The sequence below is a fragment of the Argiope bruennichi genome, chromosome 7 (assembly GCF_947563725.1).
Source record: "Argiope bruennichi chromosome 7, qqArgBrue1.1, whole genome shotgun sequence".
Classification (NCBI taxonomy): domain Eukaryota; kingdom Metazoa; phylum Arthropoda; class Arachnida; order Araneae; family Araneidae; genus Argiope; species Argiope bruennichi.
The window spans coordinates 111,490,969-111,498,803 of NC_079157.1; the positions used below are offsets into that span (position 1 = coordinate 111,490,969).

General features: G+C 29.7%; 1 protein-coding gene across 1 annotated transcript in view; it reads right to left on the reverse strand.

Annotated features, from left to right (window-relative positions):
* The window catches only part of LOC129975169 (85/88 kDa calcium-independent phospholipase A2-like), a 37,741-nt gene extending 37,586 nt beyond the window's left edge, over positions 1-155 (reverse strand). Inside the window, exon 1 of the mRNA XM_056088137.1 lies at positions 137-155. The gene's annotated coding sequence lies outside the window, so the exon portion shown is untranslated. The remainder of the gene's footprint in view (positions 1-136) is intronic.
* Positions 156-7,835: the final 7,680 nt, after the last annotated feature.

The window sequence follows — 7,835 nt, forward strand, 5'->3', positions numbered from 1 at the left end:
AGGATGGATTTAATCCAGCGAAATAGGGGTGAAAGGAAATATGAAAGGAGGAAATGTTTACATTTACTAGTATCTAATAGGGGAAATCCAAGGTCAAAGGGAATACCAGAAATACACTCATCATTCCGCGTCTTACCCCTTAATGAGATGGAGTCTTCAAAATGTGGTCGTCTGAGAATCCGGTGACGAACAGCACCAGATTCGAATCGAAGCGTTCGAAAGATTTCTGAGTCGACACAAGCTAGAACTTTTGCATCACGCGTTCGTCCTGAATAAATAGAGCTTAGTCATTTTTATTTGGCTAAAAGATTTCGTTTTATATTACATTCCAATCAAATAATAGCAATGGTAGCGCAAATTCGAGAGCTAGCATTCTTTAATTTACAATAATCCTGCATATATTTGAATAAAATTTTACTTTTAAGAAGGAGAATAAGTGGAATGTTTTGAACGCGCATTTTGGAAACGTATAGGAAAAAGTTTTCTAAAAAATTGAAATGGAAAAGGGAAAGAAATTAACTAGTAATAAAAACACACAAAAAGTTGAATTTCTGGTGTCAGAATCGAACGGATGTAACTGCAAAATAAACAAAGCAACGCGCAGCTAGAGCCTTTAGTCAATGTGATCTTCGAATCATTTTCATTTGTTTATGCATATTAATGAATTTAAGAGAGTAAGTAACATGTAATGAATAAGAGTTACGAGTGCGGCATGAAATCTAAAATACAATGTTTTGAATAGCAGCAATTTTTGTGTTTATGTGAGATTTAGCCATCCTTAAACCACACATAGTTGTTACTATATCTGGGGTGGATTTAGTTTTACTTCATGTAATAAATGGAATATTTTAGTACAAATTATTGAGAAAAATTTTCTTAATATTGAATTTAAAAAATGATGTGGAAGTAAAGAGAAAAAGAGAAAAGCAGAATAAAGAGAGAATGCATTTCAGCGCATAGGTTCAAACCGACAGTTCCGAGAATTAGGGTTAACGACACGCAACTACAACAATTAAGCCAAGCTTGACTGAGCAATCGACAAAGGAATCATTTTCGTTCTTTTTCCACAACTCGCATTATTTTCGTAACTTTCATATTGATTAAATTCACGATGTATTAAATAGTAGCAATTTCTTCGCATTTATTAGCTCTACCCATCCATAAATTACAGATATTCTCTATATATTTTAATGGAAGTTTGTATCTTATAGATAAAATATCTTGAATATTTCTAGAGATACTTCAGAAAACATACTGTCAATAATTTTATAAAAAAATGAACTAAAAATTTAAGATAAAAAAGATGGAAAATAAATTGAAGATGACAAATTTAACTTCCGACAGGCGAATTCGGTCCGAAGCGTCTAGGAAATGGGTGCAACGACATGCAAATATAACTGTAACTCCATGAGTATTTCGAGCTTTGCGAGAGCGAAAACATTGGTCAACATATTGCTTATAACATATGGAATCGGCACCAAGTTTAAATGCATAATGTTGTTGTTGTTTATAAAGGCACTTGCCATGGACAAGCTCGATTTTAAGCCAAGGGTGCGTCTCTTGTTTTAGCAGCGCCAACTAGAGCCAAGAGTACGTTTTAGCTACTCATGCATCACAATCGCTTGCACAGCCCCTTTTTACATAGGTGCCCATTTAAACATCTCACAAATAGAACAGATGAAGAACAACCATGCCCGAACTGGAACTCGAACCCAGGACGCGCAAGTCACGTAGAAGACGCGCTACCCCTAGGCCAGGACGCCAGCAAATTCATAATGTAATGAATAGTAGTGATTCCTCACCATGTGTGAGATCATGCTGTCCATAAAGAAAGATTTTCATATTTATCCAGAAATTTTTAATTTGCCTTATAAAATAACTGGACTAATTCACCATAAATTTTGGAAAAAAGCATATTGCGAATAAATTTCCAACATTTATTTTTTAATGGAGAGAAAAAGAAGTAAATTAAAGATTGAAGAAAAATTTTGTTTCTGGCAGTCAGATTCAAGCAGACACATTTAAAAATTCTACTAAACGAAATGCTGCTTTAATCTTCATTCCACATGTTCTTCGTGCATTTCGAGAACATAATAATTTTTGTCAGACAACTGACTTCGTATAGCCGGAATAAAGACTAAATGCATAATGTATGGAATACTAACAATCCCTGCGAATCTACGAGTTCTAATTGTCCATAAATTACTGATGTTGTATATATATATATATTGAGTAGAAAATATTTATTTTGCCAAATTAAATAATTAAAAAAAAAACTAGAGATATTGGAAAACATATCAAGGAAAGTTTCTAAAAATTTAACTAAAAATGAAAAGAAATGAAGCAAAAAATAAATAAATCTCATTTTTGGAAGAGGGATTCGAATCTATGCACGCGCGAGTGCACGCACACACACAAAACAATAACAACAAAATTAAAACAAGGGACAGTTAACACTATTAAGCCACGAGTTCTTCAAGTAGCTGTAGAGTTATTTGGATACCAAATTTCGAATTGTATTTGATGTCAGCATCAAGTTTAAATATACAATGTATTGATTAGTGCAATTCTTGCGTATGTGCGAAATTTGGCCATCATAAATAAATTACAGAGACTATACACATATTTATATAAAGAAATATAAATTTTATGAAGTAAACTAATTGGAATATTCTAATAAAAAATTTGTTAAAAGTATTCTGTACAATTTGCTAAAGATTAAGCAAAAAAAAAAAAAAAAAAAAAAAATGAAATCTATGATGGCAAATTTCAAGTTACCATATGAGAACATTATTATATTTTAAGACATTATTTGTCTTAATTAATTTAAGTCATTAACCAGTTTAAACCTATTTGAAACAATCACGAGACTTCTCGATCGGTCTCTATCCCTCTATCTATCTATCTATATATATATAATGATAGTTTTTTTAAACTTTCATTTTCAATTTTTCTAGTTCCAAACAAAGTTTTGGAGCTCGATCTATTTTGAGATAAAATAACAGTTGTGATGTCATAGTTCTACGTCAACCTTTTAAAAATGCCTCTACTGTCAAAGAAGCATATGTAATAATAAAGCAATATAGGTAAAAGCAGGTCAACCTTTTAAAAACGCATCTGCTTTCAAAGAAGCATGCATAATAATAATGCAATACTGGTAAAAGCAGGTAAAAAATATCATGCGATTAAAAGATGTTGATGGATATTGCCATTTATGCTTTATTCATTGCCTACGCGAGTTCGAGCTTCAATTATTCATTGTCTTCAATTATTCAAAACATCCTAACCAAAACAATATCATGTTCTCGCATGATTAAAAAAAAAGAAAAAAAGAGATAGAAAGATAATAAATTACAATAAAGGAAGGAAAAAAAAATAGTTTCTTTCAGTCAGATTCAAACTGGCGCTTCTAATAATAGTGACGAAAAAATATGCATCATTTAACGGCTTCTTTTAGCTCATAATGAGTGCAATCATTTTTATACCAGACTTCGTATTACATCGGAAAGTTATACTAGGACTAAAAACACAGTGTATTAAATAATAACAATGTCTATGTGAGTTCCAGCCACCGAAAATTACTGATATTGTATATATATTCACTAGGAAATATTATTTTTACCAAGTAAAATAACTGAAACATTTTAATAAAAATTTTAGAAAAATATTGCTTATAATTTTATAAAGAATTGAACTAAAAATGAAGATAAATAAAGTAAAATAAAAAGTGAAATGTAGCTGTGGATACTTCGAAAACAATTGTGTTTTGGACATCCAAAGAACTGAAATCGTCGCTTTCAGTACGAATGAATGTTTTTAAATTCTACTGGAAATATTTTAAATATGGTTCAGTACAAATCTTTCTTTCTATTACCAAAATTAACGACAAATTCGGAGGGAAATTTTTAAATGATTTTCGATATTTTTAATCAATATTTTAATCTGATACAGGTTATATTTTATGATTCTTAACAACATTTGCATTTAAAAGTAGATAAGAATTCTTTTAATCTGATACAGGTTAAATCAATATTTTAATCTGATACAGGTTAAATCAATATTTTAATCTGATACAGGTTATATTTTATGATTCTTAACAACATTTGCATTTAAAAGTAGATAAGAATTCTTGAATGTGTTTCATAATCATAGACTGATTACACCGACTCGCCCGAAGGAACATGGAAAAACTTGAATGATCGGATCACCGCAGCAGCAACACTGGCGGGAACTGTGGTTGAGTCCTAAGGGCCATCATCAGCCACGGTACAACCGTTCCCTTAGGAAGTACGTCTCGTCATCGATGGGAGGTAGCTAAGCCCACCTTTTCGTATACCCACAAGGGTGGCGAGAACGAACCACCAAGACGGAAGTTTCTCATCCTCAATTACTGGTGCCCTCCAGTGGGAATGAATGTGTTTGGTAAAATAAAAAAAAAAATAAAAAAAAAAGAGTCTTGCAACGATTGTTATATTGTTCACTTCAGGATTCGAGACAAGCATTTTTCGACGCTGGCACTTCTTAAGGGGTGGTATGCAAAAGAAGAGTGGTTATTATGTCCCCCAGTAAGAGTGGTAATTGTTCATTCTTCATGCTAAATGTAAATATCATCACCTTTCATCATTCCTGTCACCACTTTTTTGACAAAATAAACTCCTCCTGACGCATGTGCAAAAGTGCCGAGAGTTTCAATATCTGAGAATAAACAATAATTTATCTTGATTGTTTCATGTTTATAACGGTGTAAATTTGTCATTGATTTTTCATTCGATTCCGTTTGTGTGGAACATTTAATTTTGTATATTTGAATGCTATCGATGATTATATGGTACTTTAATACGTTTAGAAATCAATGAGTCGATTAATATAATTATTTTTGATTACAAAAAGATATCGCCTTCTGGTTAATATTTTTTTCAAAAAAATTATTACATTATTCCACATTTGTTGAATAACAATGAATTCTAAATTATGGACTAAAATAGAAAATAATTTAAATAAAGGACACACTTTTTAATACACCAATAATAGCGTGCTTCTAAAAACAGATTTTTTTTAAAAAAATATTATTAAAATTATATTTATATTCCTACACATTGATTAATTCAAAAATCAATTATGGAAACGGTTTTTGGATACGATTTTTTCTTATAAATCTTGATTCTAAGATTTCTTATAATTCTTGGTTCTATCTCATAATTCTTGATTCTAGAATTCTAAGATTTCTTTCTTATGTTTTTTCTTAAATATTCTTATTTTTCTTATAATTGTACTTTTAAAAATTAGAAATCTCGAAATTTAAAAAAAAAAAATATTTCATGATTTTGATACACTTACTGAATGAATTGAACTGAAATGACGAATTCAGAACATTTTTGAGCTAACTGACAATGACGAAATGCACTCTCCAGAAATTTTTGAGAATTTATATTTTTTATGAAATAAATAAATAAGATACAAATAAAAATAAAATGTAGTTTTCTATATCATTTCCTTCTTTTAAAACTAAAAAAAAAAAATAAATAAATTATATTGTCTCCCTGAATTGTGCTGACTGAAAACAAATTGCTGTTTAAGGAGTTAACAAACATGCACTAATGTACATCTTCTAATTAACATGTCTATAAATTGTACTTAGCTAAAGAAGGAACATAACACCTTTCCCAACAATATAATTTCCCTAAAATATAAAATCTGTCAGAAGCAGATACTAGTTGAAGTGAGAGTACTTGATAAACAAAAGAGAGAGGAGAAGCGAAGAATAATTGTCTATTATCTTTTAATACCAAACGATTTTTCAACAGATGGACGCAATTAAGAAATTACGGTAAACAGAAATAATTAGGCTAATTGGACGAAGTATCATAAAAATTTCAAGAAGATTTTGCAGGTGCTAGTTAACATGGATTTCCTTGTTCAATTTGATATAAATACTTGGATTGCTGAATGAGAAAGCAACACTTTTCCAAGAGTGGATCGTATTGAAACTAACCATGAAGTATTTTGCCGTGTTTCTCGTTGCTGTTTATATGGTGGTAAGTCAACTTCTGTTTGCTATTAGTCTTTTAAATATATAGGCTATCTTATCTAATCGTTGCTCAATAATTGCTGTCTCAAACCATTATATAAAAGCAAATGCTTCCAGTTAGAAAAGGATTTAAGTGAAGTAAAAAACATTATTCTTCATGTTATTTGAGTTAATAAATGGATTTCTGAAAGACTGACGAAGTCTAAATAGGTTGTAATATTAATGTTTTGTTTACTAAAAATATTTTATTTTCGATTAATTGCAGTAAATAAAACATGTTTGATATTCTAACATTTTAAACAAACTAAAAAGAAATCCACGACGAAAAAAGGATAGAGCAATGAGGCTTTGAATATTGTTATTTCAGACTATCTCAATGATCTTATTGAGGAAGATGCGATCAATGGACGGTAGTTACTTGAAGGAGCATTAGTTTAAAATTCATATAGGTAAAATGTTTGTAGTTTTCCGAGTATCACAGTTTTGATCTTTTTGCTGGAAACAAAACCAAATTTTTGAAAATTAATTTTTAATAATTAAGTAACATTCAGCTGTGTCTATTTTCTTGTAAGTTACACTAAATGACTTTGTTAATAAGAAATTAATTTTGTATAAAAACAAATTTCTTATCTATTAACGAAGACTATACCATACTGCCATTTTATTAAACGAGTACAGCTATAAGAATCTTTTTTTTAAAAGACTCACTGTAAAATTAATAAACATATAATATTTCACTGAATGAGTGAAAAACTCACTGAATGATGAATGAGCTTACTTGAATAATTAGGAAAAAAATTAATACTGAAATTAATTTTGAGCTTTGCGTTTTCATTAAAACAGATTAATCAAAATAAGTGCTTATTTCAAGTGAAAAAATTATATGTTTATTAACTAATTAATAAACTTCTAACCTTAGTAAAAAAGGTAAAGAACTTGACTGATTCAAATAAGCAGATAAATGTTAAAATTAGTATTCCTATGATTGCGTTATAAAATTATCACTGATTTCGCGATTTGGAAGTTGCTTAATAACTTGCCCTTAAAATTAATTTTATATGGACACTCTATTAATTTTTAACGAGAGATTGCATATTCATATCAAAACAAATTCAATAACCCCCTTAATTAAAGTTGTCAAACCTAGTACGTTTGATATGTAATTGAATATTATACGAATGATTTTAGAAATAACTCTTATTTAGAATATCATAACTAAAAATGCGAAAGGTCTTATACCAAAAAAAATCAATTTGGATGAAATATACTAGTTAACATCTACTACTACTGATAATGAATACCAAGTTGCCAATGCTATGGTATTCATTGTTAACATGGTATTAATTGATTCATTACCAAGAGAGCAAACAATGTAGGTAAATTTTCATTTTTATTAAAGAATTTTCTTCATTTTCGATTCGTCATGGGTTGTGTTTGTTCAATTTACCATACCATAACTTACTTTTTGGCTTAGATACTTCGCATAGTTTGGTGATAGAAACAGATGCCGATTAGCAGATTTGAACTTCATTGAATTTTTAATATGCTGTTTTTTTCCCAACTTAATAACTATATACATTTTCTTAATCATCATACTTTTTCTCTGAGGCACTATTTTCTCTTTAATTACAAATATTTATATAAATTCATATATACATTTAAAAGCATAATATATCGTAGCATGCCTGCATGGGAATTTTGTAAATTGATAAATTGATAATTGTAATTGATAGATCGCAGTTACAATAACAGTCTCAGTTACTGCCCGATCTTTCTCGAAGGAGGTATGCACCGCCATCATAATGGA